Below are 26,911 nucleotides of genomic sequence, written 5' to 3' on the forward strand. Positions count from 1 at the left end.
TATTTGTTCATTCCAGAACATATTATCATCTTCATCATAATCAACAATTGCCACCAAGCTCAGGAAATCTTTCCCATCTTAAAGTTAATCTTAAATATATCTCTATAACACTGACATGAGCTGTTTCTTTTTAAAACATAAACAGTAATTGAAAAATTTAAATCTATATTTTTTGGAAACCATCATACTCACCATTGTATCCTAATCTTGATTTAATCCTAGTTTGCAGCCTTGATGTTATGAACTAATTATTTCACATATACATTTGCAGAATCCTATGATGTGCCTTTCACAATATCCATACTGCCACTAAAGAATGCAAAATTTGATCTTGAGAGATCTGCAGAGATGCAATGAAGGATGAGAGAAAATGCATGTTAATAAACAAATTTATGATTGTGCAGTGGCAGGTGTGCTAATTCTACATTAAATAAGCATGGGACCAATGAAATAAACAGAACGATAATAAATTATTTTGTACTCCAGGTAATGTCGGGTAGTGGTATAGAAGTAGTTGTGGCCAAGTGGTTAAGGCAATGGAGTTGAAATCCATTGGGGTTTCCCCGCGCAGGTTCAATTCCTGCCAGCTACATCTTGCTTTTCGAGCATGTTAAAAACAGAGATCATACTTCCTTGACTCATTTATTTTCTAGGAAACTATACTAGCTATTATATTTCCCATAGTTTGTCTATTAATATAGCAGCTACCAAATAGAAATTGCAACAGGTTTTAAATGACAATCATGAAATGGAAAGCAATTATTTTTCCACAGAAGCTCATCACAAAATCAACGTGCAGCTAGTTGTGGCCGAGTGGTTAAGGCGATGGACTTGAAATCCATTGGGGTTTCCCCGCACAGGTTCAAATCCTGCCAGCTATGTTTTGCTTTTCAAACTTATTTAAAAACGCAATATGCATTTAAGATGTAGAAAAGCAAAATATGTTATGTTGAACAATGTAACTGTCTCATCCTAAATCACCTTCACCTGCATCCTATTTCACAATGGACTGCTTTTTGAAGCACGTGATCTCAGACAGTGAGGCTCTTCCTGCATTTTAGGAACATGTCATCAAACCATCTCCAAATTTTTTTTACTGTTTCATGATGTAATGGTTATTTATGTGTAGATCTGAGTTAAAATTAGTTTTGTTAATAACAACTAAACTTTTAATTAACAAATCAGCAGCACTAGGAAGAAATGTGCATATCAGATACTTTCAAATATCACAAAACTGTAGTGCTATCTGTGGAATTACAGTGAATGTATTGCATTTATTTCCATCGGCCACTTTTTAAGATACATAACAAAGTTTATTTGTTCATTCCAGAACATATTATCATCTTCATCATAATCAACAATTGCCACCAAGCTCAGGAAATCTTTCCCATCTTAAAGTTAATCTTAAATATATCTCTATAACACTGACATGAGCTGTTTCTTTTTAAAACATAAACAGTAATTGAAAAATTTAAATCAATATTTTTTGGAAACCATCATACTCACCATTGTATCCTAATCCTGATTTAATCCTAGTTTGCAGCCTTGATGTTATGAACTAATTATTTCACATATACATTTGCAGAATCCTATGATGTGTCTTTCACAATATCCATACTGCCACTAAAGATTGCAAAATTTGATCTTGAGAGATCTGCAGAGATGAAATGAATGATGAGAGAAAATGCATGTTAATAAACAAATTTATGATTGTGCAGAGGCAGGTGTGCTAATTCTACATTAAATAAGCATGGGACCAATGAAATAAACAGAACGATAATAAATTATTTTGTACTCCAGGTAATGTCAGGTAGTTGTATAGAAGTGGTTGTGGCCGAGTGGTTAAGGCGATGGACTTGAAATCCATTGGGGTTTCCCCGCGCAGGTTCAAATCCTGCCAGCTATGTCTTGCTTTTTGAGCATGTAAAAAACAAAGATCATACTTCCTTGACTCCTTTATTTTCTAGGAAACTATACTAGCTATTATATTTCACATAGTTTGTCTATTATTATAGCAGCCACCTAATAGAAATTGCAACAGGTTTTCAATGACAATCATAAAATACAAAGCAATTATTTTTCCACAGAAGCTCATCACAAAATCAACGTGCAGGTAGTTGTGGCCGAGTGGTTAAGGCGATGGACTTGCGCAGGTTGAAATCCTGCCAGCTACGTCTTGCTTTTCGAGCATGTCAAAAACAAAGATCATACTTCCTTGACTCCTTTATTTTCTAGGAAACTATACTAGCTATTATATTTCACATAGTTTGTCTATTAATATAGCAGCCACCTAATAGAAATTGCAACAGGTTTTAAATGACAATCATGAAATGGAAAGTAATTATTTTTCCACAGAAGCTCATCACAAAATCAACGTGCAGGTAGTTGTGGCCGAGTGGTTAAGGTGATGGACTCGCGCAGGTTCAAATCCTGCCAGCTACGTTTTGCTTTTCAAACTTATTTAAAAACACAATATGCATTTAAGTTGTAGAAAAGCAAAATATGTTATGTTAAACAATGTAACTGTCTCATCCTAAATCACCTTCACTTGCATCCTATTTCACAATGGACTGCTTTTTGAAGCACGTGATCTCAGACTTTGAGGCTCTTCCTGCATTTTAGGAACATGTCATCAAACCATCTCCAAATTTTTTTTACTGTTTCATGATGTAATGGTTATTTATGTGTAGATCTGAGTTAAAATTAGTTTTGTTAATAACAACTAAACTTTTAATTAACAAATCAGCAGCACTAGGAAGAAATGTGCATATCAGATACTTTCAAATATCACAAAACTGTAGTGCTATCTGTGGAATTACAGTGAATGTATTGCAATTATTTCCATCAGCCACTTTGTAAGATACATAACAAAGTTTATTTGTTAATTCCAGAACATATTATCATCTTCATCATAATCAACAATTGCCACCAAGCTCAGGAAATCTTTCCCATCTTAAAGTTAATCTTAAATATATCTCTATAACACTGACATGAGCTGTTTCTTTTTAAAACATAAACAGTAATTGAAAAATTTAAATCTATATTTTTTGGAAACCATCATACTCACCATTGTATCCTAATCTTGATTTAATCCTAGTTTGCAGCCTTGATGTTATGAACTAATTATTTCACATATACATTTGCAGAATCCTATGATGTGCCTTTCACAATATCCATACTGCCACTAAAGAATGCAAAATTTGATCTTGAGAGATCTGCAGAGATGCAATGAAGGATGAGAGAAAATGCATGTTAATAAACAAATTTATGATTGTGCAGTGGCAGGTGTGCTAATTCTACATTAAATAAGCATGGGACCAATGAAATAAACAGAACGATAATAAATTATTTTGTACTCCAGGTAATGTCGGGTAGTGGTATAGAAGTAGTTGTGGCCAAGTGGTTAAGGCAATGGAGTTGAAATCCATTGGGGTTTCCCCGCGCAGGTTCAATTCCTGCCAGCTACATCTTGCTTTTCGAGCATGTTAAAAACAGAGATCATACTTCCTTGACTCATTTATTTTCTAGGAAACTATACTAGCTATTATATTTCCCATAGTTTGTCTATTAATATAGCAGCTACCAAATAGAAATTGCAACAGGTTTTAAATGACAATCATGGATTGGAAAGCAATTATTTTTCCACAGAAGCTCATCACAAAATCAACGTGCAGCTAGTTGTGGCCGAGTGGTTAAGGCGATGGACTCGAAATCCATTGGGGTTTCCCCGCGCAGGTTCAAATCCTGCCAGCTATGTTTTGCTTTTCAAACTTATTTAAAAACGCAATATGCATTTAAGATGTAGAAAAGCAAAATATGTTATGTTGAACAATGTAACTGTCTCATCCTAAATCACCTTCACCTGCATCCTATTTCACAATGGACTGCTTTTTGAAGCACGTGATCTCAGACAGTGAGGCTCTTCCTGCATTTTAGGAACATGTCATCAAACCATCTCCAAATTTTTTTTACTGTTTCATGATGTAATGGTTATTTATGTGTAGATCTGAGTTAAAATTAGTTTTGTTAATAACAACTAAACTTTTAATTAACAAATCAGCAGCACTAGGAAGAAATGTGCATATCAGATACTTTCAAATATCACAAAACTGTAGTGCTATCTGTGGAATTACAGTGAATGTATTGCAATTATTTCCATCGGCCACTTTTTAATATACATAACAAAGTTTATTTGTTCATTCCAGAACATATTATCATCTTCATCATAATCAACAATTGCCACCAAGCTCAGGAAATCTTTCCCATCTTAAAGTTAATCTTAAATATATCTCTATAACACTGACATGAGCTGTTTCTTTTTAAAACATAAACAGTAATTGAAAAATTTAAATCTATATTTTTTGGAAACAATCATACTCACCATTGTATCCTAATCTTGATTTAATCCTAGTTTGCAGCCTTGATGTTATGAACTAATTATTTCACATATACATTTGCAGAATCCTATGATGTGCCTTTCACAATATCCATACTGCCACTAAAGAATGCAAAATTTGATCTTGAGAGATCTGCAGAGATGTAATGAAGGATGAGAGAAAATGCATGTTAATAAACAAATTTATGATTGTGCAGTGGCAGGTGTGCTAATTCTACATTAAATAAGCATGGGACCAAAGAAATAAACAGAACGATAATAAATTATTTTGTACTCCAGGTAATGTCGGGTAGTTGTATAGACGTAGCTGTGGCCGAGTGGTTAAGGCGATGGACTTGAAATCCATTGGGGTTTCCCCGCACAGGTTCAAATCCTGCCAGCTATGTCTTGCTTTTTGAGCATGTAAAAAACAAAGATCATACTTCCTTGACTCCTTTATTTTCTAGGAAACTATACTAGCTATTATATTTCACATAGTTTGTCTATTAATATAGCAGCCACCTAATAGAAATTGCAACAGGTTTTAAATGACAATCATAAAATGCAAAGCAATTATTTTTCCACAGAAACTCATCAAAAAATCAACGTGCAGGTAGTTGTGGCCGAGTGGTTAAGGCGATGGACTCGCGCAGGTTCAAATCCTGCCAGCTACGTCTTGCTTTTCGAGCATGTCAAAAACAAAGATCATACTTCCTTGACTCCTTTATTTTCTAGGAAACTATGATAGCTTTTATATTTCACATAGTTTGTCTATTAATATAGCAGCCACCTAATAGAAATTGCAACAGGTTTTAAATGACAATCATGAAATGGAAAGCAATTATTTTTCCACAGAAGCTCATCACAAAATCAACGTGCAGGTAGTTGTGGCCGAGTGGTTAAGGCGATGGACTCGCGCAGGTTCAAATCCTGCCAGCTACGTTTTGCTTTTCAAACTTATTTAAAAACACAATATGCATTTAAGATGTAGAAAAGCAAAACATGTTATGTTAAACAATGTAACTGTCTCATCCTAAATCACCTTCACTTGCATCCTATTTCACAATGGACTGCTTTTTGAAGCACGTGATCTCAGACAGTGAGGCTCTTCCTGCATTTTAGGAACATGTCATCAAACCATCTCCAAATTTTTTTTACTGTTTCATGATGTAATGGTTATTTATGTGTAGATCTGAGTTAAAATTTGTTTTGTTAATAACAACTAAACTTTTAATTAACAAATCAGCAGCACTAGGAAGAAATGTGCATATCAGATACTTTCAAATATCACAAAACTGTAGTGCTATCTGTGGAATTACAGTGAATGTATTGCAATTATTTCCATCAGCCACTTTGTAAGATACATAACAAGGTTTATTTGTTCATTCCAGAACATATTATCATCTTCATCATAATCAACAATTGCGACCAAGCTCAGGAAATCTTTCCCATCTTAAAGTTAATCTTAAATAAATCTCTATAACAGTGACATGAGCTGTTTCTTTTTAAAACATAAACAGTAATTGAAAAATTTAAATCAATATTTTTTGGAAACCATCATACTCACCATTGTATCCTAATCCTGTTTTAATCCTAGTTTGCAGCCTTGATGTTATGAACTAATTATTTCACATATACATTTGCAGAATCCTATGATGTGCCTTTCACAATATCCATACTGCCACTAATGAATGCAAAATTTGATCTTGAGAGATCTGCAGAGATGTAATGAAGGATGAGAGAAAATGCATGTTAATAAACAAATTTATGATTGTGCAGTGGCAGGTGTGCTAATTCTACATTAAATAAGCATGGGACCAATGAAATAAACAGAACGATAATAAATTATTTTGTACTCCAGGTTATGTCGGGTAGTGGTATAGAAGTAGTTGTGGCCAAGTGGTTAAGGCAATGGACTTGAAATCCATTGGGGTATCCCCGCGCAGGTTCAATTCCTGCCAGCTACATCTTGCTTTTCGAGCATGTTAAAAACAGAGATCATACTTCCTTGACTCATTTATTTTCTAGGAAACTATACTAGCTATTATATTTCCCATAGTTTGTCTATTAATATAGCAGCTACCAAATAGAAATTGCAACAGGTTTTAAATGACAATCATGAAATGGAAAGCAATTATTTTTCCACAGAAGCTCATCACAAAATCAACGTGCAGCTAGTTGTGGCCGAGTGGTTAAGGCGATGGACTCGAAATCCATTGGGGTTTCCCCACGCAGATTCAAATCCTGCCAGCTACGTTTTGCTTTTCAAACTTATTTAAAAACGCAATATGCATTTAAGATGTAGAAAAGCAAAATATGTTATGTTGAACAATGTAACTGTCTCATCCTAAATCACCTTCACCTGCATCCTATTTCACAATGGACTGCTTTTTGAAGCACGTGATCTCAGACAGTGAGGCTCTTCCTGCATTTTAGGAACATGTCATCAAACCATCTCCAAATTTTTTTTACTGTTTCATGATGTAATGGTTATTTATGTGTAGATCTGAGTTAAAATTTGTTTTGTTAATAACAACTAAACTTTTAATTAACAAATCAGCAGCACTAGGAAGAAATGTGCATATCAGATACTTTCAAATATCACAAAACTGTAGTGCTATCTGTGGAATTACAGTGAATGTATTGCAATTATTTCCATCGGCCACTTTTTAAGATACATAACAAAGTTTATTTGTTCATTCCAGAACATATTATCATCTTCATCATAATCAACAATTGCCACCAAGCTCAGGAAATCTTTCCCATCTTAAAGTTAATCTTAAATATATCTCTATAACACTGACATGAGCTGTTTCTTTTTAAAACATAAACAGTAATTGAAAAATTTAAATCTATATTTTTTGGAAACAATCATACTCACCATTGTATCATAATCTTGATTTAATCCTAGTTTGCAGCCTTGATGTTATGAACTAATTATTTCACATATACATTTGCAGAATCCTATGATGTGCCTTTCACAATATCCATACTGCCACTAAAGAATGCAAAATTTGATCTTGAGAGATCTGCAGAGATGTAATGAAGGATGAGAGAAAATGCATGTTAATAAACAAATTTATGATTGTGCAGTGGCAGGTGTGCTAATTCTACATTAAATAAGCATGGGACCAAAGAAATAAACAGAACGATAATAAATTATTTTGTACTCCAGGTAATGTCGGGTAGTTGTATAGACGTAGCTGTGGCCGAGTGGTTAAGGCGATGGACTTGAAATCCATTGGGGTTTCCCCACGCAGGTTCAAATCCTGCCAGCTACGTCTTGCTTTTTGAGCATGTAAAAAACAAAGATCATACTTCCTTGACTCCTTTATTTTCTAGGAAACTATACTAGCTATTATAGTTCACATAGTTTGTTTATTAATATAGCAGCCATCTAATAGAAATTGCAACAGGTTTTAAATGACAATCATAAAATGCAAAGCAATTATTTTTCCACAGAAGCTCATCACAAAATCAACGTGCAGGTAGTTGTGGCCGAGTGGTTAAGGCGATGGACTCGCGCAGGTTCAAATCCTGCCAGCTACGTCTTGCTTTTCGAGCATGTCAAAAACAAAGATCATACTTCCTTGACTCCTTTATTTTCTAGGAAACTATGATAGCTTTTATATTTCACATAGTTTGTCTATTAATATAGCAGCCACCTAATAGAAATTGCAACAGGTTTTAAATGACAATCATGAAATGGAAAGCAATTATTTTTCCACAGAAGCTCATCACAAAATCAACGTGCAGGTAGTTGTGGCCGAGTGGTTAAGGCGATGGACTCGCGCAGGTTCAAATCCTGCCAGCTACCTTTTGCTTTTCAAACTTATTTAAAAACACAATATGCATTTAAGATGTAGAAAAGCAAAATATGTTATGTTAAACAATGTAACTGTCTCATCCTAAATCACCTTCACTTGCATCCTATTTCACAATGGACTGCTTTTTGAAGCACGTGATCTCAGACAGTGAGGCTCTTCCTGCATTTTAGGAACATGTCATCAAACCATCTCCAAATTTTTTTTACTGTTTCATGATGTAATGGTTATTTATGTGTAGATCTGAGTTAAAATTTGTTTTGTTAATAACAACTAAACTTTTAATTAACAAATCAGCAGCACTAGGAAGAAATGTGCATATCAGATACTTTCAAATATCACAAAACTGTAGTGCTATCTGTGGAATTACAGTGAATGTATTGCAATTATTTCCATCGGCCACTTTTTAAGATACATAACAAAGTTTATTTGTTAATTCCAGAACATATTATCATCTTCATCATAATCAACAATTGCCACCAAGCTCAGGAAATCTTTCCCATCTTAAAGTTAATCTTAAATATATCTCTATAACACTGACATGAGCTGTTTCTTTTTAAAACATAAACAGTAATTGAAAAATTTAAATCAATATTTTTTGGAAACCATCATACTCACCATTGTATCCTAATCCTGATTTAATCCTAGTTTGCAGCCTTGATGTTATGAACTAATTATTTCACATATACATTTGCAGAATCCTATGATATGCCTTTCACAATATCCATACTGCCACTAAAGAATGCAAAATTTGATCTTGAGAGATCTGCAGAGATGAAATGAATGATGAGAGAAAATGCATGTTAATAAACAAATTTATGATTGTGCAGAGGCAGGTGTGCTAATTCTACATTAAATAAGCATGGGACCAATGAAATAAACAGAACGATAATAAATTATTTTGTACTCCAGGTAATGTCGGGTAGTTGTATAGACGTAGTTGTGGCCGAGTGGTTAAGGCGATGGACTTGAAATCCATTGGGGTTTCCCCGCGCAGATTCAAATCCTGCCAGCTACATCTTGCTTTTTGAGCATGTAAAAAACAAAGATCATACTTCCTTGACTCCTTTATTTTCTAGGAAACTATACTAGCTATTATATTTCACATAGTTTGTTTATTAATATAGCAGCCACCTAATAGAAATTGCAACAGGTTTTAAATGACAATCATAAAATGCAAAGCAATTATTTTTCCACAGAAGCTCATCACAAAATCAACGTGCAGGTAGTTGTGGCCGAGTGGTTAAGGCGATGGACTCGCGCAGGTTCAAATCCTGCCAGCTACGTCTTGCTTTTCGAGCATGTCAAAAACAAAGATCATACTTCCTTGACTCCTTTATTTTCTAGGAAACTATACGAGCTAATATATTTCACATAGTTTGTTTATTAATATAGCAGCCACCTAATAGAAATTACAACAGGTTTTAAATGACAATCATAAAATGCAAAGCAATTATTTTTCCACAGAAGCTCATCACAAAATCAACGTGCAGGTAGTTGTGGCCGAGTGGTTAAGGCGATGGACTCGCGCAGGTTCAAATCCTGCCAGCTACGTTTTGCTTTTCAAACTTATTTAAAAACACAATATGCATTTAAGATGTAGAAAAGCAAAATATGTTATGTTAAACAATGTAACTGTCTCATCCTAAATCACCTTCACTTGCATCCTATTTCACAATGGACTGCTTTTTGAAGCACGTGATCTCAGACAGTGAGGCTCTTCCTGCATTTTAGGAACATGTCATCAAACCATCTCCAAATTTTTTTGACTGTTTCATGATGTAATGGTTATTTATGTGTAGATCTGAGTTAAAATTTGTTTTGTTAATAACAACTAAACTTTTAATTAACAAATCAGCAGCACTAGGAAGAAATGTGCATATCAGATACTTTCAAATATCACAAAACTGTAGTGCTATCTGTGGAATTACAGTGAATGTATTGCATTTATTTCCATCGGCCACTTTTTAAGATACATAACAAAGTTTATTTGTTCATTCCAGAACATATTATCATCTTCATCATAATCAACAATTGCCACCAAGCTCAGGAAATCTTTCCCATCTTAAAGTTAATCTTAAATATATCTCTATAACACTGACATGAGCTGTTTCTTTTTAAAACATAAACAGTAATTGAAAAATTTAAATCAATATTTTTTGGAAACCATCATACTCACCATTGTATCCTAATCCTGATTTAATCCTAGTTTGCAGCCTTGATGTTATGAACTAATTATTTCACATATACATTTGCAGAATCCTATGATGTGTCTTTCACAATATCCATACTGCCACTAAAGATTGCAAAATTTGATCTTGAGAGATCTGCAGAGATGAAATGAATGATGAGAGAAAATGCATGTTAATAAACAAATTTATGATTGTGCAGAGGCAGGTGTGCTAATTCTACATTAAAAAAGCATGGGACCAATGAAATAAACAGAACGATAATAAATTATTTTGTACTCCAGGTAATGTCGGGTAGTTGTATAGAAGTGGTTGTGGCCGAGTGGTTAAGGCGATGGACTTGAAATCCATTGGGGTTTCCCCGCACAGGTTCAAATCCTGCCAGCTACGTCTTGCTTTTTCAGCATGTAAAAAACAAAGATCATACTTCCTTGACTCCTTTATTTTCTAGGAAACTATACTAGCTATTATATTTCACATAGTTTGTCTATTAATATAGCAGCCACCTAATAGAAATTGCAACAGGTTTTAAATGACAATCATGAAATGGAAAGTAATTATTTTTCCACAGAAGCTCATCACAAAATCAACGTGCAGGTAGTTGTGGCCGAGTGGTTAAGGTGATGGACTCGCGCAGGTTCAAATCCTGCCAGCTACGTTTTGCTTTTCAAACTTATTTAAAAACACAATATGCATTTAAGATGTAGAAAAGCAAAATATGTTATGTTAAACAATGTAACTGTCTCATCCTAAATCACCTTCACTTGCATCCTATTTCACAATGGACTGCTTTTTGAAGCACGTGATCTCAGACTTTGAGGCTCTTCCTGCATTTTAGGAACATGTCATCAAACCATCTCCAAATTTTTTTTACTGTTTCATGATGTAATGGTTATTTATGTGTAGATCTGAGTTAAAATTAGTTTTGTTAATAACAACTAAACTTTTAATTAACAAATCAGCAGCACTAGGAAGAAATGTGCATATCAGATACTTTCAAATATCACAAAACTGTAGTGCTATCTGTGGAATTACAGTGAATGTATTGCAATTATTTCCATCAGCCACTTTGTAAGATACATAACAAAGTTTATTTGTTCATTCCAGAACATATTATCATCTTCATCATAATCAACAATTGCCACCAAGCTCAGGAAATCTTTCCCATCTTAAAGTTAATCTTAAATATATCTCTATAACACTGACATGAGCTGTTTCTTTTTAAAACATAAACAGTAATTGAAAAATTTAAATCTATATTTTTTGGAAACCATCATACTCACCATTGTATCCTAATCCTGATTTAATCCTAGTTTGCAGCCTTGATGTTATGAACTAATTATTTCACATATACATTTGCAGAATCCTATGATGTGCCTTTCACAATATCCATACTGCCACTAAAGATGCAAAATTTGATCTTGAGAGATCTGCAGAGATGTAATGAAGGATGAGAGAAAATGCATGTTAATAAACAAATTTATGATTGTGCAGTGGCAGGTGTGCTAATTCTACATTAAATAAGCATGGGACCAATGAAATAAACAGAACGATAATAAATTATTTTGTACTCCAGGTAATGTCGGGTAGTGGTATAGAAGTAGTTGTGGCCAAGTGGTTAAGGCAATGGAGTTGAAATCCATTGGGGTTTCCCCGCGCAGGTTCAATTCCTGCCAGCTACATCTTGCTTTTCGAGCATGTTAAAAACAGAGATCATACTTCCTTGACTCATTTATTTTCTAGGAAACTATACTAGCTATTATATTTCCCATAGTTTGTCTATTAATATAGCAGCTACCAAATAGAAATTGCAACAGGTTTTAAATGACAATCATGAAATGGAAAGCAATTATTTTTCCACAGAAGCTCATCACAAAATCAACGTGCAGCTAGTTGTGGCCGAGTGGTTAAGGCGATGGACTCGCGCAGGTTCAAATCCTGCCAGCTACGTTTTGCTTTTCAAACTTATTTAAAAACACAATATGCATTTAAGATGTAGAAAAGCAAAATATGTTATGTTAAACAATGTAACTGTCTCATCCTAAATCACCTTCACTTGCATCCTATTTCACAATGGACTGCTTTTTGAAGCACGTGATCTCAGACTTTGAGGCTCTTCCTGCATTTTAGGAACATGTCATCAAACCATCTCCAAATTTTTTTTACTGTTTCATGATGTAATGGTTATTTATGTGTAGATCTGAGTTAAAATTAGTTTTGTTAATAACAACTAAACTTTTAATTAACAAATCAGCAGCACTAGGAAGAAATGTGCATATCAGATACTTTCAAATATCACAAAACTGTAGTGCTATCTGTGGAATTACAGTGAATGTATTGCAATTATTTCCATCAGCCACTTTGTAAGATACATAACAAAGTTTATTTGTTCATTCCAGAACATATTATCATCTTCATCATAATCAACAATTGCCACCAAGCTCAGGAAATCTTTCCCATCTTAAAGTTAATCTTAAATATATCTCTATAACACTGACATGAGCTGTTTCTTTTTAAAACATAAACAGTAATTGAAAAATTTAAATCTATATTTTTTGGAAACCATCATACTCACCATTGTATCCTAATCCTGATTTAATCCTAGTTTGCAGCCTTGATGTTATGAACTAATTATTTCACATATACATTTGCAGAATCCTATGATGTGCCTTTCACAATATCCATACTGCCACTAAAGATGCAAAATTTGATCTTGAGAGATCTGCAGAGATGTAATGAAGGATGAGAGAAAATGCATGTTAATAAACAAATTTATGATTGTGCAGTGGCAGGTGTGCTAATTCTACATTAAATAAGCATGGGACCAATGAAATAAACAGAACGATAATAAATTATTTTGTACTCCAGGTAATGTCGGGTAGTGGTATAGAAGTAGTTGTGGCCAAGTGGTTAAGGCAATTGAGTTGAAATCCATTGGGGTTTCCCCGCGCAGGTTCAATTCCTGCCAGCTACATCTTGCTTTTCGAGCATGTTAAAAACAGAGATCATACTTCCTTGACTCATTTATTTTCTAGGAAACTATACTAGCTATTATATTTCCCATAGTTTGTCTATTAATATAGCAGCTACCAAATAGAAATTGCAACAGGTTTTAAATGACAATCATGAAATGGAAAGCAATTATTTTTCCACAGAAGCTCATCACAAAATCAACGTGCAGCTAGTTGTGGCCGAGTGGTTAAGGCGATGGACTCGAAATCCATTGGGGTTTCCCCACGCAGGTTCAAATCCTGCCAGCTACGTTTTGCTTTTCAAACTTATTTAAAAACGCAATATGCATTTAAGATGTAGAAAAGCAAAATATGTTATGTTGAACAATGTAACTGTCTCATCCTAAATCACCTTCACCTGCATCCTATTTCACAATGGACTGCTTTTTGAAGCACGTGATCTCAGACAGTGAGGCTCTTCCTGCATTTTAGGAACATGTCATCAAACCATCTCCAAATTTTTTTTACTGTTTCATGATGTAATGGTTATTTATGTGTAGATCTGAGTTAAAATTAGTTTTGTTAATAACAACTAAACTTTTAATTAACAAATCAGCAGCACTAGGAAGAAATGTGCATATCAGATACTTTCAAATATCACAAAACTGTAGTGCTATCTGTGGAATTACAGTGAATGTATTGCAATTATTTCCATCAGCCACTTTGTAAGATACATAACAAAGTTTATTTGTTCATTCCAGAACATATTATCATCTTCATCATAATCAACAATTGCCACCAAGCTCAGGAAATCTTTCCCATCTTAAAGTTAATCTTAAATATATCTCTATAACACTGACATGAGCTGTTTCTTTTTAAAACATAAACAGTAATTGAAAAATTTAAATCTATATTTTTTGGAAACAATCATACTCACCATTGTATCCTAATCTTGATTTAATCCTAGTTTGCAGCCTTGATGTTATGAACTAATTATTTCACATATACATTTGCAGAATCCTATGATGTGCCTTTCACAATATCCATACTGCCACTAAAGAATGCAAAATTTGATCTTGAGAGATCTGCAGAGATGTAATGAAGGATGAGAGAAAATGCATGTTAATAAACAAATTTATGATTGTGCAGTGGGAGGTGTGCTAATTCTACATTAAATAAGCATGGGACCAAAGAAATAAACAGAACGATAATAAATTATTTTGTACTCCAGGTAATGTCGGGTAGTTGTATAGATGTAGTTGTGGCCGAGTGGTTAAGGCGATGGACTTGAAATCCATTGGGGTTTCCCCACGCAGGTTCAAATCCTGCCAGCTACGTCTTGCTTTTTGAGCATGTAAAAAACAAAGATCATACTTCCTTGACTCCTTTATTTTCTAGGAAACTATACTAGCTATTATATTTCACATAGTTTGTTTATTAATATAGCAGCCACCTAATAGAAATTGCAACAGGTTTTAAATGACAATCATAAAATGCAAAGCAATTATTTTTCCACAGAAGCTCATCACAAAATCAACGTGCAGGTAGTTGTGGCCGAGTGGTTAAGGCGATGGACTCGAAATCCATTGGGGTTTCCCCGCGCAGGTTCAAATCCTGCCAGCTGCATTTAGCTTTTCAAACTTATTTAAAAACACAATATGCATTTAAGATGTAGAAAAGCAAAATATGTTATGTTGAACAATGTAACTGTCTCATCCTAAATCACCTTCACCTGCATCCTATTTCACAATGGACTGCTTTTTGAAGCACGTGATCTCAGACAGTGAGGCTCTTCCTGAATTTAAGAAAATGTCATTAAACCATCTCCAAATTTTTTTTACTGTTTCATGATGTAATGGTTATTTATGTGTAGATCTGAGTTAAAATTAGTTTTGTTAATAACAACTAAACTTTTAATTAACAAATCAGCAGCACTAGGAAGAAATGTGCATATCAGAGACTTTCAAATATCACAAAACTGTAGTGCTATCTGAGGAATTACAGTGAATGTATTGCAATTATTTCCATCAGCCACTTTGTAAGATACATAACAAAGTTTATTTGTTCATTCCAGAACATATTATCATCTTCATCATAATCAACAATTGCCACCAAGCTCAGGAAATCTTTCCCATCTTAAAGTTAATCTTAAATATATCTCTATAACACTGACATGAGCTGTTTCTTTTTAAAACATAAATAGTAATTGAAAAATTTAAATCAATATTTTTTGGAAACCATCATACTCACCATTGTATCCTAATCCTGATTTAATCCTAGTTTGCAGCCTTGATGTTATGAACTAATTATTTCACATATACATTTGCAGAATCCTATGATGTGCCTTTCACAATATCCATACTGCCACTAAAGAATGCAAAATTTGATCTTGAGAGATCTGCAGAGATGAAATGAATGATGAGAGAAAATGCATGTTAATAAACAAATTTATGATTGTGCAGTGGCAGGTGTGCTAATTCTACATTAAATAAGCATGGGACCAATGAAATAAACAGAACGATAATAAATTATTTTGTATTCCAGGTAATGTCGGGTAGTGGTATAGAAGTGGTTGTGGCCGAGTGGTTAAGGCGATGGACTTGAAATCCATTGGGGTTTCCCCGCGCAGGTTCAAATCCTGCCAGCTACGTCTTGCTTTTCGAGCATGTATAAAACAAAGATCATACTTCCTTGACTCCTTTATTTTCATGGAAACTGTACTAGCTATTATATTTCCCATAGTTTGTCTACTAATATAGCAGCTACCAAATAGAAATTGCAACAGGTTTTAAATGACAATCATGAAATGGAAAGCAATTATTTTTCCACAGAAGCTCATCACAAAATCAACGTGCAGCTAGTTGTGGCAGAGTGGTTAAGGCGATGGACTCGAAATCCATTGGGGTTTCCCCGCGCAGGTTCAAATCCTGCCAGCTACGTTTTGCTTTTCAAACTTATTTAAAAACACAATATGCATTTAAGATGTAGAAAAGCAAAATATGTTATGTTGAACAATGTAACTGTCTCATCCTAAATCACCTTCACCTGCATCCTATTTCACAATGGACTGCTTTTTGAAGCACGTGATCTCAGACAGTGAGGCTCTTCCTGAATTTAAGAAAATGTCATTAAACCATCTCCAAATTTTTTTTACTGTTTCATGATGTAATGGTTATTTATGTGTAGATCTGAGTTAAAATTAGTTTTGTTAATAACAACTAAACTTTTAATTAACAAATCAGCAGCACTAGGAGGAAATGTGCATATCAGATACTTTCAAATATCACAAAACTGTAGTGCTATCTGAGGAATTACAGTGAATGTATTGCAATTATTTCCATCAGCCACTTTGTAAGATACATAACAAAGTTTATTTGTTCATTCCAGAACATATTATCATCTTCATCATAATCAACAATTGCCACCAAGCTCAGGAAATCTTTCCCATCTTAAAGTTAATCTTAAATATATCTCTATAACACTGACATGAGCTGTTTCTTTTTAAAACATAAATAGTAATTGAAAAATTTAAATCAATATTTTTTGGAAACCATCATACTCACCATTGTATCCTAATCCTGATTTAATCCTAGTTTGCAGCCTTGATGTTATGAACTAATTATTTCACATATACATTTGCAGAATCCTATGATGTGCCTTTCACAATATCCATACTGCCACTAAAGAATGCAAAATTTGATCTTGAGAGATCTGCAGAGATGTAATGAATGATGAGAGAAAATGCATGTTAATAAACAAATTTATGATTGTGCAGTGGCAGGTGTGCTAATTCTACATTAAATAAGCATGGGACCAATGAAATAAACAGAACGATAATAAATTATTTTGTATTCCAGGTAATGTCGGGTAGTGGTATAGAAGTAGTTGTGGCCGAGTGGTTAAGGCGATGGACTTGAAATCCATTGGGGTTTCCCCGCGCAGGTTCAAATCCTGCCAGCTATGTCTTGCTTTTCGAGCATGTAAAAAACAAAGATCATACTTCCTTGACTCCTTTATTTTCATGGAAACTGTACTAGCTATTATATTTCCCATAGTTTGTCTATTAATATAGCAGCTACCAAATAGAAATTGCAACAGGTTTTAAATGACAATCATGAAATGGAAAGCAATTATTTTTCCACAGAAGCTCATCACAAAATCAACGTGCAGCTAGTTGTGGCAGAGTGGTTAAGGCGATGGACTCGAAATCCATTGGGGTTTCCCCGCGCAGGTTTAAATCCTGCCAGCTACATTTTGCTTTTCAAACTTATTTAAAAACACAATATGCATTTAAGATGTAGAAAAGCAAAATATGTTATGTTGAACAATGTAACTGTCTCATCCTAAATCACCTTCACCTGCATCCTATTTCACAATGGACTGCTTTTTGAAGCACGTGATCTCAGACAGTGAGGCTCTTCCTGCATTTTAGGAACATGTCATTAAACCATCTCCAATTTTTTTTTACTGTTTCATGATGTAATGGTTATTTATGTGTAGATCTGAGTTAAAATTAGTTTTGTTAATAACAACTAAACTTTTAATTAAGAAATCAGCAGCACTAGGAAGAAATGTGCATATCAGATACTTTCAAATATCACAAAACTGTAGTGCTATCTGTGGAATTACAGTGAATGTATTGCAATTATTTCCATCGGCCACTTTGTAAGATACATGACAAAGTTTATTTGTTCATTCCAGAACATATTATCATCTTCATCATAATCAACAATTGCCACCAAGCTCAGGAAATCTTTCCCATCTTAAAGTTAATCTTAAATATATCTCTATAACACTGACATGAGCTGATTCTTTTTAAAACATAAATAGAAATGGAAAAATTTAAATCAATATTTTTTGGAAACCATCATACTCACCATTGTATCCTAATCCTGATTTAATCCTAGTTTGCAGCCTTGATGTTATGAACTAATTGTTTCACATATACATTTGCAGAATCCAATGATGTGCCTTTCACAATATCCATACTGCCACTAAAGAATGCAAAATTTGATCTTGAGAGATCTGCAGAGATGTAATGAAGGATGAGAGAAAATGCATGTTAATAAACAAATTTATGATTGTGCAGTGGCAGGTGTGCTAATTCTACATTAAATAAGCATGGGACCAATGAAATAAACAGAACAATAATAAATTATTTTGTACTCCAGGTAATGTCGGGTAGTGGTACAGAAGTAGTTGTGGCCAAGTGGTTAAGGCAATGGACTTGAAATCCATTGGGGTTTCCCCGCACAGGTTCAAATCCTGCCAGCTACGTCTTGCTTTTCGAGCATGTAAAAAACAAAGATCATACTTCCTTGACTCCTTTATTTTCTAGGAAACTATACTAGCTATTATATTTCCCATAGTTTGTCTATTAATATAGCAGCTACCAAATAGAAATTGCAACAGGTTTTAAATGACAATCATGAAATGGAAAGCAATTATTTTTCCACAGAAGCTCATCACAAAATCAACGAGCAGCTAGTTGTGGCAGAGTGGTTAAGGCGATGGACTCGAAATCCATTGGGGTTTCCCCGCGCAGGTTCAAATCCTGCCAGCTACATTTTGCTTTTCAAACTTATTTAAAAACACAATATGCATTTAAGATGTAGAAAAGCAAAATATGTTATGTTGAACAATGTAACTGTCTCATCCTAAATCACCTTCACCTGCATCCTATTTCACAATGGACTGCTTTTTGAAGCACGTGATCTCAGACAGTGAGGCTCTTCCTGCATTTTAGGAACATGTCATTAAACCATCTCCAAATTTTTTTTACTGTTTCATGATGTAATGGTTATTTATGTGTAGATCTGAGTTAAAATTAGTTTTGTTAATAACAACTAAACTTTTAATTAACAAATCAGCAGCACTAGGAAGAAATGTGCATATCAGATACTTTCAAATATCACAAAACTGTAGTGCTATCTGTGGAATTACAGTGAATGTATTGCAATTATTTCCATCGGCCACTTTGTAAGATACATGACAAAGTTTATTTGTTCATTCCAGAACATATTATCATCTTCATCATAATCAACAATTGCCACCAAGCTCAGGAAATCTTTCCCATCTTAAAGTTAATCTTAAATATATCTCTATAACACTGACATGAGCTGTTTCTTTTTAAAACATAAACAGAAATGGAAAAATTTAAATCAATATTTTTTGGAAACCATCATACTCACCATTGTATCCTAATCCTGATTTAATCCTAGTTTGCAGCCTTGATGTTATGAACTAATTATTTCACATATACATTTGCAGAATCCTATGATGTGCCTTTCACAATATCCATACTGCCACTAAAGAATGCAAAATTTGATCTTGAGAGATCTGCAGAGATGTAATGAAGGATGAGAGAAAATGCATGTTAATAAACAAATTTATGATTGTGCAGTGGCAGGTGTGCTAATTCTACATTAAATAAGCATGGGACCAATGAAATAAACAGAACAATAATAAATTATTTTGTACTCCAGGTAATGTCGGATAGTGGTATAGAAGTAGTTGTGGCCAAGTGGTTAAGGCAATGGACTTGAAATCCATTGGGGTTTCCCCGCACGGGTTCAAATCCTGCCAGCTACGTCTTGCTTTTCGAGCATGTAAAAAACAAAGATCATACTTCCTTGACTCCTTTATTTTCTAGGAAACTATACTAGCTATTATATTTCCCATAGTTTGTCTATTAATATAGCAGCTACCAAATAGAAATTGCAACAGGTTTTAAATGACAATCATGAAATGGAAAGCAATTATTTTTCCACAGAAGCTCATCACAAAATCAACGAGCAGCTAGTTGTGGCAGAGTGGTTAAGGCGATGGACTCGAAATCCATTGGGGTTTCCCCGCGCAGGTTCAAATCCTGCCAGCTACATTTTGCTTTTCAAACTTATTTAAAAACACAATATGCATTTAAGATGTAGAAAAGCAAAATATGTTATGTTGAACAATGTAACTGTCTCATCCTAAATCACCTTCACCTGCATCCTATTTCACAATGGACTGCTTTTTGAAGCACGTGATCTCAGACAGTGAGGCTCTTCCTGCATTTTAGGAACATGTCATTAAACCATCTCCAAATTTTTTTTTACTGTTTCATGATGTAATGGTTATTTATGTGTAGATCTGAGTTAAAATTAGTTTTGTTAATAACAACTAAACTTTTAATTAACAAATCAGCAGCACTAGGAAGAAATGTGCATATCAGATACTTTCAAATATCACAAAACTGTAGTGCTATCTGTGGAATTACAGTGAATGTATTGCAATTATTTCCATCGGCCACTTTGTAAGATACATGACAAAGTTTATTTGTTCATTCCAGAACATATTATCATCTTCATCATAATCAACAATTGCCACCAAGCTCAGGAAATCTTTCCCATCTTAAAGTTAATCTTAAATATATCTCTATAACACTGACATGAGCTGTTTCTTTTTAAAACATAAACAGAAATGGAAAAATTTAAATCAATATTTTTTGGAAACCATCATACTCACCATTGTATCCTAATCCTGATTTAATCCTAGTTTGCAGCCTTGATGTTATGAACTAATTATTTCACATATACATTTGCAGAATCCTATGATGTGCCTTTCACAATATCCATACTGCCACTAAAGAATGCAAAATTTGATCTTGAGAGATCTGCAGAGATGTAATGAAGGATGAGAGAAAATGCATGTTAATAAACAAATTTATGATTGTGCAGTGGCAGGTGTGCTAATTCTACATTAAATAAGCATGGGACCAATGAAATAAACAGAACAATAATAAATTATTTTGTACTCCAGGTAATGTCGGGTAGTGGTATAGAAGTAGTTGTGGCCAAGTGGTTAAGGCAATGGACTTGAAATCCATTGGGGTTTCCCCGCACGGGTTCAAATCCTGCCAGCTACGTCTTGCTTTTCGAGCATGTAAAAAACAAAGATCATACTTCCTTGACTCCTTTATTTTCTAGGAAACTATACTAGCTATTATATTTCCCATAGTTTGTCTATTAATATAGCAGCTACCAAATAGAAATTGCAACAGGTTTTAAATGACAATCATGAAATGGAAAGCAATTATTTTTCCACAGAAGCTCATCACAAAATCAACGAGCAGCTAGTTGTGGCAGAGTGGTTAAGGCGATGGACTCGAAATCCATTGGGGTTTCCCCGCGCAGGTTCAAATCCTGCCAGCTACATTTTGCTTTTCAAACTTATTTAAAAACACAATATGCATTTAAGATGTAGAAAAGCAAAATATGTTATGTTGAACAATGTAACTGTCTCATCCTAAATCACCTTCACCTGCATCCTATTTCACAATGGACTGCTTTTTGAAGCACGTGATCTCAGACAGTGAGGCTCTTCCTGCATTTTAGGAACATGTCATTAAACCATCTCCAAATTTTTTTTTACTGTTTCATGATGTAATGGTTATTTATGTGTAGATCTGAGTTAAAATTAGTTTTGTTAATAACAACTAAACTTTTAATTAACAAATCAGCAGCACTAGGAAGAAATGTGCATATCAGATACTTTCAAATATCACAAAACTGTAGTGCTATCTGTGGAATTACAGTGAATGTATTGCAATTATTTCCATCGGCCACTATGTAAGATACATGACAAAGTTTATTTGTTCATTCCAGAACATATTATCATCTTCATCATAATCAACAATTGCCACCAAGCTCAGGAAATCTTTCCCATCTTAAAGTTAATCTTAAATATACATCTATAACACTGACATGAGCTGTTTCTTTTTAAAACATAAACAGAAATTGAAAAATTTAAATCAATATTTTTTGGAAACCATCATACTCACCATTGTATCCTAATCCTGATTTAATCCTAGTTTGCAGCCTTGATGTTATGAACTAATTATTTCACATATACATTTGCAGAACCCTATGATGTGCCTTTCACAATATCCATACTGCCACTAAAGAATGCAAAATTTGATCTTGAGAGATCTGCAGAGATGTAATGAAGGATGAGAGAAAATGCATGTTAATAAACAAATTTATGATTGTGCAGTGGCAGGTGTGCTATTTCTATATTAAATAAGCATGGGACAAATGAAATAAACAGAACGATAATAAATTATTTTGTACTCCAGGTAATGTCGGGTAGTGGTATAGAAGTAGTTGTGGCCGAGTGGTTAAGGCGATGGACTTGAAGTCTTTTGGGGTTTCCCCGCGCAGGTTCAAATCCTGCAAGCTACATCTTGCTTTTCGAGCATGTCAAAAACAGAGATCATACTTCCTTGACTCATTTATTTTCTAGGAAACTATACTAGCTATTATATTTCCCATAGTTTGTCTATTAATATAGCAGCTACCAAATAGAAATTGCAACAGGTTTTAAATGACAATCATGAAATGGAAAGCAATTATTTTTCCACAGAAGCTCATCACAAAATCAACGTGCAGGTAGTTGTGGCCGAGTGGTTAAGGCGATGGACTCGCGCAGGTTCAAATCCTGCCAGCTACGTTTTGCTTTTCAAACTTATTTAAAAACACAATATGCATTTAAGATGTAGAAAAGCAAAATATGTTATGTTAAACAATGTAACTGTCTCATCCTAAATCACCTTCACTTGCATCCTATTTCACAATGGACTGCTTTTTGAAGCACGTGATCTCAGACACTGAGGCTCTTCCTGCATTTTAGGAACATGTCATCAAACCATCTCCAAATTTTTTTTACTGTTTCATGATGTAATGGTTATTTATGTGTAGATCTGAGTTAAAATTAGTTTTGTTAATAACAACTAAACTTTTAATTAACAAATCAGCAGCACTAGGAAGAAATGTGCATATCAGATACTTTCAAATACCACAAAACTGTAGTGCTATCTGTGGAATTACAGTGAATGTATTGCAATTATTTCCATCAGCCACTTTGTAAGATACATAACAAAGTTTATTTGTTCATTCCAGAACATATTATCATCTTCATCATAATCAACAATTGCCACCAAGCTCAGGAAATCTTTCCCATCTTAAAGTTAATCTTAAATATATCTCTATAACACTGACATGAGCTGTTTCTTTTTAAAACATAAACAGTAATTGAAAAATTTAAATCAATATTTTTTGGAAACCATCATACTCACCATTGTATCCTAATCTTGATTTAATCCTAGTTTGCAGCCTTGATGTTATGAACTAATTATTTCACATATACATTTGCAGAATCCTATTATGTGCCTTTCACAATATCCATACTGCCACTAAAGAATGCAAAATTTGATCTTGAGAGATCTGCAGAGATGTAATGAAGGATGAGAGAAAATGCATGTTAATAAACAAATTTATGATTGTGCAGTGGCAGGTGTGCTAATTCTACATTAAATAAGCATGGGACCAATGAAATAAACAGAACGATAATAAATTATTTTGTACTCCAGGTAATGTCGGGTGCTGGAATAGAAGTAGTTGTGGCCAAGTGGTTAAGGCGATGGACTTGAAATCCATTGGGTTTTCCCCGTGCAGGTTCAAATCCTGCCAGCTACATCTTGCTTTTCGAGCATGTAAAAAACAGAGATCATACTTCCTTGACTCCTTTATTTTCTAGGAAACTATACTAGCTATTATATTTCCCATAGTTTGTCTATTAATATAGCAGCTACCAAATAGAAATTGCAACAGGTTTTAAATGACAATCATGAAATGGAAAGCAATTATTTTTCCACAGTAGCTCATCACAAAATCAACGTGCAGCTAGTTGTGGCCGGGTGGTTAAGGCGATGGACTTGAAATCCATTGGGGTTTCCCCGCGCAGGTTCAAATCCTGCCAGCTACATTTTGCTTTTCAAACTTATTTAAAAACACAATATGCATTTAAGATGTAGAAAAGCAAAATATGTTATGTTGAACAATGTAACTGTCTCATCCTAAATCACCTTCACCTGCATCCTATTTCAAAATGGACTGCTTTTTGAAGCACGTGATCTCAGACAGTGAGGCTCTTCCTGCATTTTAGGAACATGTCATTAAACCATCTCCAAATTTTTTTTACTATATCATGATGTAATGGTTATTTATGTGTAGATCTGAGTTAAAATTAGTTTTGTTAATAACAACTAAACTTTTAATTAACAAATCAGCAGCACTAGGAAGAAATGTGCATATCAGATACTTTCAAAAATCACAAAACTGTAGTGCTATCTGAGGAATTACAGTGAATGTATTGCAATTATTTCCATCAGCCACTTTGTAAGATACATAACAAAGTTTATTTGTTCATTCCAGAACATATTATCATCTTCATCATAATCAACAATTGCCACCAAGCTCAGGAAATCTTTCCCATCTTAAAGTTAATCTTAAATATATCTCTATAACACTGACATGAGCTGTTTCTTTTTAAAACATAAACAGAAATGGAAAAATTTAAATCAATATTTTTTGGAAACCATCATACTCACCATTGTATCCTAATCCTGATTTAATCCTAGTTTGCAGCCTTGATGTTATGAACTAATTATTTCACATATACATTTGCAGAATCCTATGATGTGCCTTTCACAATATCCATACTGCCACTAAAGAATGCAAAATTTGATCTTGAGAGATCTGCAGAGATGAAATGAATGATGAGAGAAAATGCATGTTAATAAACAAATTTATGATTGTGCAGTGGCAGGTGTGCTAATTCTACATTAAATAAGCATGGGACCAATGAAATAAACAGAACGATAATAAATTATTTTGTACTCCAGGTAATGTCGGGTAGTGGTATAGAAGTAGTTGTGGCCGAGTGGTTAAGGCGATGGACTTGAAATCCATTGGGGTTTCCCCGCGCAGGTTCAAATCCTGCCAGCTACGTCTTGCTTTTCGAGCATGTAAAAAACAAAGATCATACTTCCTTGACTCCTTTATTTTCATGGAAACTGTACTAGCTATTATATTTCCCATAGTTTGTCTATTAATATAGCAGCTACCAAATAGAAATTGCAACAGGTTTTAAATGACAATCATGAAATGGAAAGCAATTATTTTTCCACAGAAGCTCATCACAAAATCAACGTGCAGCTAGTTGTGGCAGAGTGGTTAAGGCGATGGACTCGAAATCCATTGGGGTTTCCCCGTGCAGGTTTAAATCCTGCCAGCTACATTTTGCTTTTCAAACTTATTTAAAAACACAATATGCATTTAAGATGTAGAAAAGCAAAATATGTTATGTTGAACAATGTAACTGTCTCATCCTAAATCACCTTCACCTGCATCCTATTTCACAATGGACTGCTTTTTGAAGCACGTGATCTCAGACAGTGAGGCTCTTCCTGCATTTTAGGAACATGTCATTAAACCATCTCCAATTTTTTTTTACTGTTTCATGATGTAATGGTTATTTATGTGTAGATCTGAGTTAAAATTAGTTTTGTTAATAACAACTAAACTTTTAATTAACAAATCAGCAGCACTAGGAAGAAATGTGCATATCAGATACTTTCAAATATCACAAAACTGTAGTGCTATCTGTGGAATTACAGTGAATGTATTGCAATTATTTCCATCGGCCACTATGTAAGATACATGACAAAGTTTATTTGTTCATTCCAGAACATATTATCATCTTCATCATAATCAACAATTGCCACCAAGCTCAGGAAATCTTTCCCATCTTAAAGTTAATCTTAAATATACATCTATAACACTGACATGAGCTGTTTCTTTTTAAAACATAAACAGAAATTGAAAAATTTAAATCAATATTTTTTGGAAACCATCATACTCACCATTGTATCCTAATCCTGATTTAATCCTAGTTTGCAGCCTTGATGTTATGAACTAATTATTTCACATATACATTTGCAGAACCCTATGATGTGCCTTTCACAATATCCATACTGCCACTAAAGAATGCAAAATTTGATCTTGAGAGATCTGCAGAGATGTAATGAAGGATGAGAGAAAATGCATGTTAATAAACAAATTTATGATTGTGCAGTGGCAGGTGTGCTATTTCTATATTAAATAAGCATGGGACCAATGAAATAAACAGAACGATAATAAATTATTTTGTACTCCAGGTAATGTCGGGTAGTGGTATAGAAGTAGTTGTGGCCGAGTGGTTAAGGCGATGGACTTGAAGTCTTTTGGGGTTTCCCCGCGCAGGTTCAAATCCTGCAAGCTACATCTTGCTTTTCAAGCATGTCAAAAACAGAGATCATACTTCCTTGACTCATTTATTTTCTAGGAAACTATACTAGCTATTATATTTCCCATAGTTTGTCTATTAATATAGCAGCTACCAAATAGAAATTGCAACAGGTTTTAAATGACAATCATGAAATGGAAAGCAATTATTTTTCCACAGAAGCTCATCACAAAATCAACGTGCAGGTAGTTGTGGCCGAGTGGTTAAGGCGATGGACTCGCGCAGGTTCAAATCCTGCCAGCTACGTTTTGCTTTTCAAACTTATTTAAAAACACAATATGCATTTAAGATGTAGAAAAGCAAAATATGTTATGTTAAACAATGTAACTGTCTCATCCTAAATCACCTTCACTTGCATCCTATTTCACAATGGACTGCTTTTTGAAGCACGTGATCTCAGACACTGAG

At 34.1% G+C, this 26,911-nt stretch overlaps 32 non-coding genes across 32 annotated transcripts; all 32 read left to right on the forward strand.

The window, feature by feature from the left end:
- Positions 1 to 510: 510 nt before the first annotated feature.
- TRNAS-UGA (transfer RNA serine (anticodon UGA)) lies at positions 511 to 592 on the forward strand. Its single transcript has one exon. It is a non-coding gene; the product is annotated as a tRNA-Ser (tRNA).
- Positions 593 to 799: 207 nt separating this feature from the next.
- Positions 800 to 881, forward strand: TRNAS-UGA (transfer RNA serine (anticodon UGA)). The gene has a single exon. It is a non-coding gene; the product is annotated as a tRNA-Ser (tRNA).
- Positions 882 to 1,824: 943 nt separating this feature from the next.
- Positions 1,825 to 1,906, forward strand: TRNAS-UGA (transfer RNA serine (anticodon UGA)). The gene has a single exon. It is a non-coding gene; the product is annotated as a tRNA-Ser (tRNA).
- A 1,479-nt stretch (positions 1,907 to 3,385) lies between these two features.
- On the forward strand, positions 3,386 to 3,467 carry TRNAS-UGA (transfer RNA serine (anticodon UGA)). Its single transcript has one exon. It is a non-coding gene; the product is annotated as a tRNA-Ser (tRNA).
- Positions 3,468 to 3,674: 207 nt separating this feature from the next.
- TRNAS-CGA (transfer RNA serine (anticodon CGA)) lies at positions 3,675 to 3,756 on the forward strand. Its single transcript has one exon. It is a non-coding gene; the product is annotated as a tRNA-Ser (tRNA).
- Positions 3,757 to 4,699: 943 nt separating this feature from the next.
- Positions 4,700 to 4,781, forward strand: TRNAS-UGA (transfer RNA serine (anticodon UGA)). The gene has a single exon. It is a non-coding gene; the product is annotated as a tRNA-Ser (tRNA).
- Positions 4,782 to 6,260: 1,479 nt separating this feature from the next.
- Positions 6,261 to 6,342, forward strand: TRNAS-UGA (transfer RNA serine (anticodon UGA)). The gene has a single exon. It is a non-coding gene; the product is annotated as a tRNA-Ser (tRNA).
- Positions 6,343 to 6,552: 210 nt separating this feature from the next.
- Positions 6,553 to 6,631, forward strand: TRNAS-CGA (transfer RNA serine (anticodon CGA)). Its single transcript has one exon. It is a non-coding gene; the product is annotated as a tRNA-Ser (tRNA).
- Positions 6,632 to 7,574: 943 nt separating this feature from the next.
- Positions 7,575 to 7,656, forward strand: TRNAS-UGA (transfer RNA serine (anticodon UGA)). The gene has a single exon. It is a non-coding gene; the product is annotated as a tRNA-Ser (tRNA).
- Positions 7,657 to 9,135: 1,479 nt separating this feature from the next.
- TRNAS-UGA (transfer RNA serine (anticodon UGA)) lies at positions 9,136 to 9,217 on the forward strand. Its single transcript has one exon. It is a non-coding gene; the product is annotated as a tRNA-Ser (tRNA).
- A 1,479-nt stretch (positions 9,218 to 10,696) lies between these two features.
- Positions 10,697 to 10,778, forward strand: TRNAS-UGA (transfer RNA serine (anticodon UGA)). Its single transcript has one exon. It is a non-coding gene; the product is annotated as a tRNA-Ser (tRNA).
- Positions 10,779 to 11,988: 1,210 nt separating this feature from the next.
- On the forward strand, positions 11,989 to 12,070 carry TRNAS-UGA (transfer RNA serine (anticodon UGA)). Its single transcript has one exon. It is a non-coding gene; the product is annotated as a tRNA-Ser (tRNA).
- A 1,210-nt stretch (positions 12,071 to 13,280) lies between these two features.
- TRNAS-UGA (transfer RNA serine (anticodon UGA)) lies at positions 13,281 to 13,362 on the forward strand. The gene has a single exon. It is a non-coding gene; the product is annotated as a tRNA-Ser (tRNA).
- A 210-nt stretch (positions 13,363 to 13,572) lies between these two features.
- TRNAS-CGA (transfer RNA serine (anticodon CGA)) lies at positions 13,573 to 13,651 on the forward strand. Its single transcript has one exon. It is a non-coding gene; the product is annotated as a tRNA-Ser (tRNA).
- Positions 13,652 to 14,594: 943 nt separating this feature from the next.
- TRNAS-UGA (transfer RNA serine (anticodon UGA)) lies at positions 14,595 to 14,676 on the forward strand. The gene has a single exon. It is a non-coding gene; the product is annotated as a tRNA-Ser (tRNA).
- A 207-nt stretch (positions 14,677 to 14,883) lies between these two features.
- Positions 14,884 to 14,965, forward strand: TRNAS-CGA (transfer RNA serine (anticodon CGA)). The gene has a single exon. It is a non-coding gene; the product is annotated as a tRNA-Ser (tRNA).
- Positions 14,966 to 15,907: 942 nt separating this feature from the next.
- On the forward strand, positions 15,908 to 15,989 carry TRNAS-UGA (transfer RNA serine (anticodon UGA)). Its single transcript has one exon. It is a non-coding gene; the product is annotated as a tRNA-Ser (tRNA).
- Positions 15,990 to 16,199: 210 nt separating this feature from the next.
- Positions 16,200 to 16,278, forward strand: TRNAS-CGA (transfer RNA serine (anticodon CGA)). The gene has a single exon. It is a non-coding gene; the product is annotated as a tRNA-Ser (tRNA).
- A 942-nt stretch (positions 16,279 to 17,220) lies between these two features.
- Positions 17,221 to 17,302, forward strand: TRNAS-UGA (transfer RNA serine (anticodon UGA)). Its single transcript has one exon. It is a non-coding gene; the product is annotated as a tRNA-Ser (tRNA).
- A 210-nt stretch (positions 17,303 to 17,512) lies between these two features.
- TRNAS-CGA (transfer RNA serine (anticodon CGA)) lies at positions 17,513 to 17,591 on the forward strand. Its single transcript has one exon. It is a non-coding gene; the product is annotated as a tRNA-Ser (tRNA).
- Positions 17,592 to 18,534: 943 nt separating this feature from the next.
- On the forward strand, positions 18,535 to 18,616 carry TRNAS-UGA (transfer RNA serine (anticodon UGA)). The gene has a single exon. It is a non-coding gene; the product is annotated as a tRNA-Ser (tRNA).
- Positions 18,617 to 18,826: 210 nt separating this feature from the next.
- Positions 18,827 to 18,905, forward strand: TRNAS-CGA (transfer RNA serine (anticodon CGA)). The gene has a single exon. It is a non-coding gene; the product is annotated as a tRNA-Ser (tRNA).
- Positions 18,906 to 19,848: 943 nt separating this feature from the next.
- Positions 19,849 to 19,930, forward strand: TRNAS-UGA (transfer RNA serine (anticodon UGA)). Its single transcript has one exon. It is a non-coding gene; the product is annotated as a tRNA-Ser (tRNA).
- A 210-nt stretch (positions 19,931 to 20,140) lies between these two features.
- TRNAS-CGA (transfer RNA serine (anticodon CGA)) lies at positions 20,141 to 20,219 on the forward strand. Its single transcript has one exon. It is a non-coding gene; the product is annotated as a tRNA-Ser (tRNA).
- A 944-nt stretch (positions 20,220 to 21,163) lies between these two features.
- TRNAS-UGA (transfer RNA serine (anticodon UGA)) lies at positions 21,164 to 21,245 on the forward strand. The gene has a single exon. It is a non-coding gene; the product is annotated as a tRNA-Ser (tRNA).
- Positions 21,246 to 21,455: 210 nt separating this feature from the next.
- On the forward strand, positions 21,456 to 21,534 carry TRNAS-CGA (transfer RNA serine (anticodon CGA)). Its single transcript has one exon. It is a non-coding gene; the product is annotated as a tRNA-Ser (tRNA).
- Positions 21,535 to 22,478: 944 nt separating this feature from the next.
- On the forward strand, positions 22,479 to 22,560 carry TRNAS-UGA (transfer RNA serine (anticodon UGA)). Its single transcript has one exon. It is a non-coding gene; the product is annotated as a tRNA-Ser (tRNA).
- Positions 22,561 to 23,771: 1,211 nt separating this feature from the next.
- TRNAS-UGA (transfer RNA serine (anticodon UGA)) lies at positions 23,772 to 23,853 on the forward strand. Its single transcript has one exon. It is a non-coding gene; the product is annotated as a tRNA-Ser (tRNA).
- Positions 23,854 to 24,063: 210 nt separating this feature from the next.
- On the forward strand, positions 24,064 to 24,142 carry TRNAS-UGA (transfer RNA serine (anticodon UGA)). The gene has a single exon. It is a non-coding gene; the product is annotated as a tRNA-Ser (tRNA).
- A 943-nt stretch (positions 24,143 to 25,085) lies between these two features.
- TRNAS-UGA (transfer RNA serine (anticodon UGA)) lies at positions 25,086 to 25,167 on the forward strand. Its single transcript has one exon. It is a non-coding gene; the product is annotated as a tRNA-Ser (tRNA).
- A 210-nt stretch (positions 25,168 to 25,377) lies between these two features.
- On the forward strand, positions 25,378 to 25,456 carry TRNAS-CGA (transfer RNA serine (anticodon CGA)). Its single transcript has one exon. It is a non-coding gene; the product is annotated as a tRNA-Ser (tRNA).
- A 943-nt stretch (positions 25,457 to 26,399) lies between these two features.
- On the forward strand, positions 26,400 to 26,481 carry TRNAS-UGA (transfer RNA serine (anticodon UGA)). The gene has a single exon. It is a non-coding gene; the product is annotated as a tRNA-Ser (tRNA).
- The last annotated feature ends 430 nt before the right edge of the window (positions 26,482 to 26,911 follow it).

Source organism: Taudactylus pleione, unplaced genomic scaffold (assembly GCF_031769625.1).
Source record: "Taudactylus pleione unplaced genomic scaffold, aTauple2 ptg000085l, whole genome shotgun sequence".
Taxonomy (NCBI): Eukaryota; Metazoa; Chordata; class Amphibia; order Anura; family Myobatrachidae; genus Taudactylus; species Taudactylus pleione.